This window comes from Rattus norvegicus, chromosome 7, assembly GCF_036323735.1.
Source record: "Rattus norvegicus strain BN/NHsdMcwi chromosome 7, GRCr8, whole genome shotgun sequence".
NCBI classification, from domain to species: domain Eukaryota; kingdom Metazoa; phylum Chordata; class Mammalia; order Rodentia; family Muridae; genus Rattus; species Rattus norvegicus.
In genome coordinates, this window is record NC_086025.1 from 49,317,143 (window position 1) to 49,329,878 (window position 12,736).

Below are 12,736 nucleotides of genomic sequence, written 5' to 3' on the forward strand. Positions count from 1 at the left end.
GTTCCCAACCCTTAACTTTCCAGCCCAGAGGCTGGGCTGTCCTTTCTCCCAGAGGCTCTTCTCTCATAATCCAGACATTTTTGTTTCTTTCTCTCTCTCTCTCTCCCTCCCTCCCTCCCTCCCTCTTCCCTCCTCCTTTTCTCTTTCTACTGGTGTACCATTTCTCCTCTCCCAAACCCCATGGAGACTTCCCTGGCCTTGGTCCTTGGGGCCAGTGAACTCATCAGCTTCCCCCCAAACCAGCCTTTAATATAATCTAATCTGGCTTGAATTGGCTCTTTTCACCGGCAGAGGAGAAATAACCTACCACAGGCACTCAGAATTATACATTCTAAAGGATTCTATAGATAGATGTCATGATTCTCTATAGAGAATTTGGGTCCTGCTGTTATCTTTTTAAAAATTATTTAATTAGTCTTTTAAAAAATTCTTCTCTCATACAATACATCCTGACCTCATCCTCCTCTTGCTTCTCTCCTCCAGTGGCCCCCCTCCTCCCTTCTCCCCTCATCCAATGTTCGTCTGTTTCTCTTCAGAAAAGAGCAGACCTCCCAGGGATATCAACTGAACATGGTGTCACAAGATACAATAAGACTAGGCACTGGGCTGGAGAGGTGGCCCAGCGGTTAAGAGCACCGACTGCTCTTCCAGAGGTCCTGAGTTCAAATTCCCAGCAACCACATGGTGGCTCACAACCATCTGTAATGAGATCTGATGCCCTCTTCTGGTGTGTCTGAAGACAGCTACAGTGTACTCATATATAATAAATAAATAAATCTTAAAAAAAAAAAGACTAGGCACAAACCATCATATCAAGGCTGAGGGAGGCAACCCAGGAACAGGCAAAAGAGTCAGGGACATCCCCACTCACATTGTTAGGAATCCCACAAAGACCCCAAGATAAACGGTCACAACATGGACACAGAGAGCCTGGAGGAGACCCATGCAGGCTGCTGGCATCTTCTTAAATAAGCCCTTGTGACATTACGCCAAAGCATGCTCGGTGTTTCACCAATCTTACAGAATTCCTGCAGTTCATTTCTCCAGTTTTCTCTGAGGCTACACGAACTTTGATTGCAAGGTATATTAAGTCGCTTTCAAGTTCAAAGACTCAATAAAGAAGACAGCTAAGACTGCACCTGGCTGAGGTGAATCTAGGGCACACTTCAGGAGGCTACTTTCCATAGAGTGCATTATTCATTCTCTCCACAAATACTTACTGTATAACTTCTAGCTGTCAATCACTGCCATAAGATCAGAAGACACGACGGTGCATAAAACGTAGCAAGTATCCTTTCCTTGTAGACTCATATATTGTGGTTTATCCTTAAACACACACATGCACATGCATGTGCACACACGAGAAAGAGAGAGAGAGAGAGAGAGAGAGAGAGAGAGAGAGAAGAGAGAGGAGAGAGGAGAGAGAGAGGAGGAAGAGGGTGAGGGAAAGAGAGAGAGAGAGAAGAGAAAGGAGAGAGAAAGGAGGAAGAGGGAGAGGGGGGAGAGAGGGAGGGAGACAGAGACAGAGACAGAGACAGAGAGAGAGCATGATTTAAGCAATGACTATAAGCCAAACACTGTACCAGGCCTGGCAGCTGCAAACCAAAATAAGAGAATATTTCTAGCCCCCCAGCAGAAATGATGTAGCTCAGTGAATAGAGGCTCTTGCCTCACAGTCCCGAATACCTGAGTTCAGTCGTCAGAACTCATAGTAGAAATAGAAACATGCAAGGAAACAAAAGAGAAGACCCAAGTTAACAGAATTCAGGAAATGAACAAAAAAACATGATAACAGACATCAAAGAAATCCAGAGTATTGTAAGGGAATAACAGAGGCAGAGATTGGAAGGGAGAACCAACTCCACAAAGTTATCTTCTGACTTCCCCCATGGTATGTGTGGCACTTACCCCCACCTCCCCAACATCATATACGCAAACATACTGCTGATAATAATTCCAGAACAATTTCCACACCCAGAGCAATGGCTCTTTCTTTTAGGAATTCTCTCCTAATGCCACCATAGAGGCCATATTGCATAAGTGTTATCAACCGAGTAGAAAAGATACATGTTATCAACAACTACTGTGTAAAACCTGATGAAGGTCCTGGAAGGCAGAACGACAGCTGGGAAAAGCTATTTCCAAGAGTGAGTAGCCACCCAAAGGCCAAGCGAGCACTTAGTCTATGGCTCTACATTATCTTCAAATCCTCGACACATTTTAAGCAAGCAGCTAGGAGTCTTCCTTTGCATTCATCGCTGCAAATTATGCAGCCAGCTCCAAGAACGGAATTCCCAGTCACTGAGCATCAGGGTGCAAATGCCAGGAGGTAAAAGGAATCTGACCTTCGAAGTTATTGATTGTGGCAGCTCTAATGTGTGTAGCCGAAGGACCCTTGGGCTTTTGAATGCTTGGGTCTCTCAGTAGCAGTCCAGCTTTGAGTGCCCATATGTTAAAGCCAGTGGTTGTTCCTAACAATAGAAACATCAAGAATAAGAAAAACATTTCTAATCTCTCTCCTAAAAGCTACCTGAGTAGCCTTGAATGAGTTAAGCCTCTGCAGCTTCCTCATTCATGAAATAGGGTGATAATCCTGGACTCCCATAGCTCCTGGAACTGTGACAATTAAGGCGACAAGAGAATTAAGCACTTTAAATTCCTCACAAAGGAATGCATTCCACCAAATAGAAAGACTAAAAATAATTCTATTCGCAACAATAGTCCTCAGGCAGTGTCCTTAAATCAGGTTCTCCAGATGCAGCTATGGCTACATGCTACCCAGGATCTCTCACTCAAAGTCCCTGACATTTGTCTGAGATACAAATAGACAAGCACGTGATGGGTCTTTCTATGCATTAGGATGTCACAGCTTCCTGTGCTTTGCTTACACTGCCACATAGTTTAAATTTTCTGCATATAACCGTGCATTTACTAAATATCTTAAAATATTGTGCACTGATTGGTCCCAGTGCTAGAGAGGGGGACATGCAGGGGTACCTGCCCTGAAGGACTTCACAGTATGTAAATTGGAAATGGATACAAATGAGTTGTAAGTAATGGTCTGGTTTAATGTCTTAAAGGTTCTTTAATCACACAGGAGAAAAGGATTTTGAGCTCCTTCACAGTCAGCCTAGGAAACAGAAAAATAACTGCCTTACAAAAAAATAAACTGAAGGGCTGGAGAGATGGCTCAGTGGTTAAGAGCACTGACTGCTCTTTCAGAGGTCCTGAGTTCAAGTCCCAGCAACCACATGGTGGCTCACAACCATCTGTAATAGAATCCAATGCCCTCTTCTGGTGTGTCTGAATACAGCTACAGTGTACACATATACATAAAATAAATAAATAAATCTCTAAAAAGATAAATAAATAAAATAAAGTACAGAATAATCACAGGTCATCAGTGAATTGCTGGTGGGAATAGAAAAACACCATTTATAACAGTGGCTCTCAACCTGTGGGTCAAGACCCCTTTGCAACGTTGAATGGTCCTTTCATAGGGGTCACCTAAGAGTATCATAAATATCAAATATGTACATCATGGTTCATAACAGTAGCAAAATTACAGTTAGGAAGTAGCAGCAAAAATAACTTTATGGTTGGGGTCGCCGCCACAAGAGGAACTTTATTAAAGTGTCCCAACCTAAGGTTGGGAACCATAGGTTCATAGGTCGCAGAGAGAGTCGGGGCTTCTCTGACAAAGTTCCATTGACTTGCAAGATGTTCAGTTTATCACATTACGAAATCACATATGACAGGCTGGTGAGATGGGTCAGTGGATAAAGCCACTTGCTGCGGAACCCGACGACCTGAGTCAAGCCCCTGGACTCACAGGGGAGAAGGTAAGAACTGAGTCTCAACAGGTGTCCTCTGACCTCCACACAGGTACCATGGCACATGTGCATGTGCACTCATACACACACACACACACACACACACACACACACACACACACACACAAAATAAATAAATAAATAAATAAATAAATAAATAAATAAATAAATAAATATTACAAAAGAGAAATCATATGATCAGCTGTCCTCAACTTCTCCTGTACCACCTTAACAGCCCAATCTTTGTCTGCTTCCATCACTCTATTCCCTGAGCTATATGCCACAATAAACTTCTCTTACTTTAAACAAAGGAAAAAAATAAATCACTGTGATTTTAAAGATGTAGATACAAAATCTGCAAACAACCTAGCACTGATAATAGTGTGTGTGCGAGTGTCTGTGTGTGTGAGTGTGTGTGTCTGTGTGAGTGTGTGTGTGAGTGTGTGTGAGTGTCTGTGTGTCTGTGATTGTGTGTGTCTGTGTGTGTGAGTGTGTGTGAGTGCCTAGCACTGATAATAGTGTGTTTGTGAGTGTGTGTGTGAGTGTGTGTGAGTGTCTGTGTGTGTGAGTGTGTGTCTGTGTGAGTGTGTGTATGAGTGTGTGTGAGTGTCTGTGTGTCTGTGATTGTGTGTGTCTGTGTGTGTGTGTGTGAGTGTCTGTGTGTGTGAGTGTCTGTGTGTGTGAGTGTCTGTGTGTGTGAGTGTCTGTGTGTATGTCTGTGTGTGTGAGTGTCTGTGTGTGTCTGTGTGTGTGAGTGTCTGTGTGTGCGTGAGTGTGTGAGTGTGTCTGTGTGTGTGAGTGTCTGTGTGTGTGTGAGTGTCTGTGTGAGTGTCTGTGTGTGTGAGTGTGTGTGTGAGTGTCTGTGTGTGTGTGTGAGTGTGAGTGTGTGTGAGTGTGTGTGATTGTGTGTGTGAGTGTGAGTGTGTGTGTGTGTGTGTGTGTGTGTGTGTGTGTGTGACTGTAGTTGGAAGGTTGTTCATTTCTTCTACCATATGGGTACCAGGGAATCATGGTCTATGGATGTTTGCTCTGTTGCTATGTACTGTAATGCTAACTTCTGTTCCTTAAGATCTAGGCCTACCAGTGAATTCTCACATTTACAAGCTTTTGTTGTGCAAACCTTGTTTCCTGATTTGAAACTATTGGTTAAATAAAAATAGCTACAGCCAATTATTGCAGGGATTAGAGGTAGGTGGGTTTCGAGTTACCTGATTGGGGATGGAGGAGAGAGGAGTGAAGAAGAGAGAGGAAGAAGGAGGGACTAGGGGAGAGGAGGAAGCAGCCATGAGGGGAAATGGACCATGAGTGTATGGCCAGGAGAAACCACCAGTGTCTGGGTACACTGCTGGGAAGGTAGCAAGGCCAGCAGTTAGAAGAGTAAACTGGGTTACCCCCTCCCCCCCCAGTAATTGTAAAAGCCAAATAACTTTAGTCTAAGTCTCATTTATCTGTAACTAGTCGAGTGTAGTGTAATTGCACTACACAGGTCACTGGGCTTGGTGCAAGCTCTTTACCCACTAAGCCACCCTTCACCATTTGCTTTTAAAACCATTGTGTTGTTTTTGTTTTCTCAAAAGCCATATTGGTTCACTGTTTATTTCTACACGGTTGCTATGTAACCTTGGCAAATTTCCCAAAGACCAGTGACTAGAGAGTTCTTTAACTTTCTGAGTCTTAGTCTCTTCGAGCGTGAAGTTGTTATACTGTGGCACACATACATTTGCTTTAAGAAAAACATTCATCAGGACCTATACTCGGGAAAATGCAAGAGGCCCTGGGTTTGATCTTTAGCTATGTGTGCATACACACACACACACACACACACACACAAAACAAATACACGTAGACACACACATAGATATACATACACAAAGACACACATGCACACTTACATATACACTACACACACACACACACATGCAGATGTGTACCATACACACAATACTAGAGTCCTGACACACACACACACACACACACACACACACACATACAGATAAACACATACATAGGCAGGCACACACATGCAGACACTCATGTACCATACACACAAATGGTGGACCTATAGTGCTTTATGTTTGTATTTTGTGATCTTTCAGAAGTACCAGTGATGAAGGTCAGCGTGACAGTTCACTTGCATCCAGGAGTTGTTTGCAAAAAGACACGATAATTCCCACGGGTTGACCACTTTTTGTAAGCACTTTGTACAGACCATCTCAGTTGAGGTGAATTTTAATCTAGTTTTCAATGTACAGATGGGATTATGTGTAAAATGATCCTGGACCCCATGTTAACCTCCCCAAGCCTTAAGTTAGCCACAAGGCTGTGTCACCATTCCACAAATCCTGAATCAAAAGTCCTCCCATGTGCACACACATATCCAGAAGTCCTCCCATGTGCACACACATATCCAGAAGTCCTCCCATGTACACACACATATCCAGAAGTCCTCCCATGTGCACACACATATTCAGAAGTCCTCCCATGTGCACAAACATATTTAAAACAATAGGCATCATTGATGAATTAGTAAAAGTCATGCCAAGCTTGTCTGGATGTCTAGAATTATTTAAACAGCCATGATTCCTCTGCCCCTGAGTTTGCTGGGTTCTGGACTCAGGACACATCTAAACTCCTTTCTCCGGGCCTGTGTCTTGGGTAGGGGCTCTTTCCTCCCCTAAGTATCCACTTAGTAGCCATGTCATACACTGAGCAATGACTGCAAGTGTGGAGGGGGGCTCTGGCACAACCAGAAACAGTTTGACAAGCCCATTCCTGACTGACCTCTTCCTCCAGTTTTGCTATCACTGGCCTGGGAGTAAGATATCTGCTGACACAGACATCACAGGCTAAAAAGCCAGTGAGTTCCCATCCCTAATGGACGTGGAAACTCAGCTGCAATACCCCTGTCTCTGCTTTGCTAGTCCGGCCCGTAAAGCCTTCTGTCTTCCTTTCCACTCTTGTTCTCTTCCTCTTTTGTCACATACTCTTCAGAGTGTCCACAGATGTCGAGTGTAGAGAAAGACATGTGGCACTAATGCTCTTGCGCTGGCACAGAGACACTTCCTGAAGAAGATAGGGCCCCTTGCCGGGCCGTTGAGCAGGCTGCCCATCTGGATTTATCACAGCTCAGGACCTATTCTTGATTCAGATAGCTTGACAACCCTCATGCTGGCACAGTGCCACCTGGGGTGCCAGTCAGCGGGCCATCTAGCCATATCAAGTGCGGCTGTTCAGGGCAGGAATCCTAGCCAGGAATTTCTACACTGCTGTCTGTGAGAGGTTCAGTGCGTTTTGGCTGGGGAACGACTTCCAAAAATAAACACTAGATACTGTGGCCATTTGTTTGGACTTTTGTAGAAGTGTTATTAGTCACTGGGGTAAGAAAAGGACGGTGGAGACGTCAGCAGGAAATGAAGTCTAATTAATCATTCTGACAGGAGGAGGGGGAATTGAGCCCACTCTTCCCAGAACGACTGTAGGGGATTTAGGAAATGGCTAGAACAGCATTGGGTCTTACCAAAGTCTATTTATTTCTTCAGAAATTGGAAAATCACAGATGAAACTGAGATAAGTCCATGGGAAGTAAACAACATAGGCAACTGAGGAGGGAGGACATGCCCGCTTAGCCTTTAGTTCTAAGACGGTCAAGCGGAAGGCGTTTATTTCAGTGTTTAGAATTTACTTCCTTTGTATGATATTTACATGCGTGTGTATAAGTGTATGTGTGAGTGTGTGAGTGTGTGAGTGTGTGTGAGTGTGTGTGAGTGTGTGTGAGTGTGTGTGAGTGTGGTGTGTGTGAGTGTGGTGTGTGTGAGTGTGTGAGTGTGTGAGTGTGTGAGTGTGTGTGTGAATGTGTGTGCGAGTGTGTGTGTGGTGTTTGTGTGTGTGGTTGTATGTGGTGTGTGTGTGAGTGTGTGTGGTGTTTGTGTGTGTGTGGTGTTTGTGTGTGTGTGGTTGTATGTGGGGTGTGTGTGTGGTTGTATGTGGGGTGTGTGTGTGGTTGTATGTAGTGTGTGTGAGTGTGTGCATGGTGTTTCTGTGTGTGAGTGTACGAGTGTGTGAGTGAGTGTGTGTGTGCGCGCGTGTGTGTTTCGGGTGTGGATAGAGACAGAGGCACAGAGAGAAATAGAAAGAGAGAGACAGAGAGAGACAGAGGTCGAAGGCTAGGCATAGTCATGCTAAGCAAATGCTACACTCTTGCAAGCTAGGCAAATGCTCTAAGCTGAACTATATACTCTGCTCTCTTTCCACTTTTTATTTTGAGACAAGATCTTGCTAAATTTCCCAGACTGGTCTTAAATTCGTGATTTCTCCTGCCTCAGCCTACTGAGTAGCTGGGGATGTATAGGCTTCAGCTACCAAACCAGTGTGTTCATAGCCTCCAATCAGAATTAGATCCATCGCACTTTCAAGCCTAAGGTTTAAGCTTGTGAGTTGCTAAAGTCTGTCGCTGAGGGGTGCTAGCATGTACTTTTTGTTTAAAAACATCAGGTTTGGATCCAAACAAATTAGAGTTAACCCCCGCCTTCCCGCTAAAAACATTGTTTCCCTCTCTTCCTGTCTGTGTATATATTATTGAAGGGCAACAATCATATAATTTCACAAGAATACTTTGAAGACTAAATAAGAAAGTTGGCAGAGGTCAAGCTTAGTGGCACAGGACTCGAGTTCCAGCTACTGTGGAGGCAGAGGCAGGGGATCACAGGGTCAGGGCCTGGCAGAACTACAACATACGTTCAAGGCAAAACTGTAAAAGTACAGTGGGCAACTAGTGAGATATCATCCCAAATTCTGTTTTTGAAAGGACTGAGAGGATGGTTCAGTGGTTGGTGCTTGCTCTCTAAGTATCACAGGCCTGACTTTCTTCCCGGCAGGAGCCCCAGGGGAGGCAGGCAGGAGGGAAGGGAAAAGAAGAGGAGGGACAAAGAAAGGGAATTTAGGCAAACATCTTAGCATTAGTCGGTGCTCAATAAATATTAGTATCAAGTGGATCCACTAGGTTCCTGACTCACATGGACAAGGAGTTTCTTTGCTTGCCCAGCCTAAATATATCTTTGGCTTTTCCTGCCTGATTTTTACCCTGGTCTCCATGTGGTGTGATGAATTTAATTCCTATGAGCTTGTAAGTGGCAATTGTCGTTCCACTTTGGGGCTTTTGAGATACTGATCATGCTAAAAACATAGAAGTAAACAAACACATATGTGTGGAATATATATATGTATATACATATATGTACATATACATGCAATCAGATGAGTTATACTGACAGCACACAGTAAGCCCTGAGAACACGTCCCTGCCCCATTTCCTGCACTTTGAGCAGTTAGCATGTCTTCTGTCTGTCCGATGCTGTGAATGCTGTGAATGGTGTGTGTGTACGTCTTCTCCCAGCCATTGTCACCAGAACCCCCTTCAACGGTTTGACAACAGCCGAGGGAGCTGAAAATGGATATCCCTCTAGTGGTCTCTGAAGGTCATTACCCTCAGAAACGAGTGAATGCTGCCTTTCCAGACTTCATCACAAAGGGCCGATTATTAAACACTTGTCAGCAAGCAACTGTCCCAGGACAATTTAAATATCCAAAGTAGGTTATGCAAACATTCACCACTGACTTCAATGGATACTTTGAAATAGGAGATATTTGCATACACACGGCCAGCTGAGATGTGGTCACCATTTTATCAAGTCAACACGCTTCACTTGTTGATAGTGTCTGAGCCCTAATGCAGGTGGCGGCTTTCTGGGAGACCAGTTCAAAATCATTGTTGTTGATTCAGAGTCTGTCTATGTTGCTCAGACAGATCTTAGGCTAAGATCAAAAACTCAGGTGACAGCAGATGCTGGAGAGGATGTGGAGAAAGAGGAACACTCCTCCATTGTTGGTGGGATTGCAGACTGGTACAACCATTCTGGAAATCAATCTGGAGGTTCCTCAGAAAATTGGACATTGAACTGCCTGAGGACCCAGCTATACCTCTCTTGGGCATATACCCAAAAGATGCCCCAACATATGAAAAAGACACGTGCTCCACTATGTTCATCGCAGCCTTATTTATAATAGCCAGAAGCTGGAAAGAACCCAGATGCCCTTCAACAGAGGAATGGATACAGAAAATGTGGTACATCTACACAATGGAATACTACTCAGCTACCAAAAACAATGACTTTATGAAATTCATAGGCAAATGGATGGAACTGGAAAATATCATCCTGAGTGAGGTAACCCAATCACAGAAAAACACACATGGTATGCACTCATTGATAAGTGGCTATTAGCCCAAATGCGTGAATTACCCTAGATGCCTAGAACAAATGAAACTCAAGAAGGATGACCAAAATGCGAATGCTTCACTCCTTCTTTAAAAGGGGATCAAGAATACCCTTGGCAGGGAATAGGGAGGCAAAGTTTAGAACAGAGGCAGAAGGAACACCCATTCAGAGCCTGCCCCACATGTGGCCCATACATATACAGCCATCCAATTAGACAAGATGGATGAAGCAAAGAAGTGCAGGCCGACAGGAACCAGATGTAGATCTCTCCTGAGAGACACAGTCAGAATACAGCAAATACAGAGGCGAATGCCAGCAGCAAACCACTGAACTGAGAATAGGACCCCTGTTGAAGGAATCAGAGGAAGGACTAAAAGAGCTTGAAGGGGCTCGAGACCTCATATGAACAACAATGCCAAGCAACCAGAGCTTCCAGGGACTAAGCCACTACCCAAAGACTATACATGGACTGACCCTGGGCTCCAACCTCATAGGTAGCAATGAATAGCCTAGTAAGAGCACCAGTGGAAGGGGAAGCCCTTGGTTCTGCCAAGACTGAACCCCCAGTGAATGGGATTGTTGGGGGGAGGGCGGCAATGGGGGGAGGATGGGGAGGGGAACAACCATATAGAAGGGGAGGGGGAAGGGTTAGGGGGATGTTGGCCCAGAAAACCGGGAAGGGGAATAACAATCGAAATGTAAATAAGAAATACTCAAGTTAATAAAGATGGGGGAAAAAAAGATTTTCCTACCTCAATTTCCTGAGTGCTAAAATTACAAGCATGCACTATAGGGCCAACTCTCCAAATTCTTACAGAACCTATTCTTTTCATAGCCCAGACCTATACCTGTCTTGAATGTATTACATTTTTAATGAATATTTGTGACAGAATGGAATATATTTGACATATGATTTTATCCCTATTAATTCACACTCAGTAAAAGTGAGTTTGTTAAAAGGCAAAACTACAGCAAATTTAGCTTAAAAAAATCTTCTCTGGTTTTTGTCTGGGATTCCACACTGGAGCAGCACTTAGAATCAGGTTAGCATCAGAGAACTCTGGGTCTGGAAAGTAGGCTGATACATTTGCAGATAAAGGCAGAAATGGGGAGGGGCACGGAATAAAGAAGTATGAAGGCTACCCCTCCTTGTTTGAATGCAATTTGAGCCGTGGCTCCTACGGCTGCACGAAGCGTGGCTGCTAGGACAGACAGGCTTCATTTGGTTTTGCCACTTTATGGAATCGACATAAAGAAGCATGGTTTATCTTCAGGGGTTCATTTAACGTGAATAGGTGCAAAAGTATTTCATCTTTTAATGCAACATATGATCTTCCTCTTCAGGGCAAGCCAAATAGTAAATGTTTGCTGGTATCATTACCGTGTGAAGTTTTGCAATGCATTAAATAGGAAAGGTTTTAATTGTAGTAAAAACATAATTTTTTTTCTAAAACCTACCACCTGTGTTTTTAAATGGGTACTCATTGATAAGCATTTTGATTATTTTTAAATTGATTGTTGATTGATTGATTGATGATTGATTGATTGAGGCAGGGTTTCTCTGTGTTTCCCTGGCTATCCTGGAACTCAACTGTAGACCAGGCTGGCCTGGAACTCACCTGCCTCTGCTTCCTGAGTAGACTGCTGAGATTAAAGGAGTGCACCACCAACACCCAGCAGTTCTGCATTTACGTATGTGTGTAAACACTCATGCCGTGCATGTTTGTGTGTGTGTGTGTGTGTGTGTGTGTGTGTGTGTAAGTATGTGTGTGTACAAACAATCCTATCCAGGCTTGTGACTGTGGGTGTGCAAGATCACACACACATGGAGTTCAGAGGACAAGGCCAAGGTCCTCAATTTCCACCTTGTTTGAGACAAGGCCTTTCTTATGTCACTGCCCTGCACAGCACGGTAGCTAGTCCACAGCTTCCAGGAACTCTTCTCTGTCTGTCTCTCTCCTTTGCTTATGAGCATGGGGATTGCAGGCCTGAGCCGCTGTGTGTGGCCTTGCACATGTTCTGGGTGGTCCTCATTCTCAGGTAGCAGATTCTTTATCTCCTGAACCACAGCACCCCATCCTTTGGTTATTTTTTTTTAAGTTTACCTGCTCTAGATGTGTGTGTGTGTGTGTGTGTGTGTGTGTGTGTTTGGGGGGTGTTTGAAGGGACTAGCAAAAAAAATCTAAATGTATTATAATTTTCCTCTTGTCATATAGAAATATGTTTTAAAGTAAGAATATTTAATGAGCGTGTGTTAATGTGTTAATGCTGTTTTGGTACTCTTAAATAATCTATGTGACTGGAATGGAAATGTTTATTATGTTGTGACCACAGGGAAGGAGGTTAGGTTAGTCATGTAAAGATTTAGCATTACCTAATATGTCAGTCAATTATCATCACCGGGACAAATGCCTAACGGGAACATTTTAAAGGAGAAAATATTGATTTGGCATTATCTCAGAGTTTTTACTTACAGGTCATTTGGACACATCGCTTTGGACAGGGAATTGAGGCAGGGAATGTCGTGGTGGTGGGGCAGAAGGCGGAAGAGGCTGGGCAGGGAATGTCGTGGTGGTGGGGCGGAAGGCGGAAGAGGTTGCACACCGCCTGGCAGCAGGGAACTGCATCTGC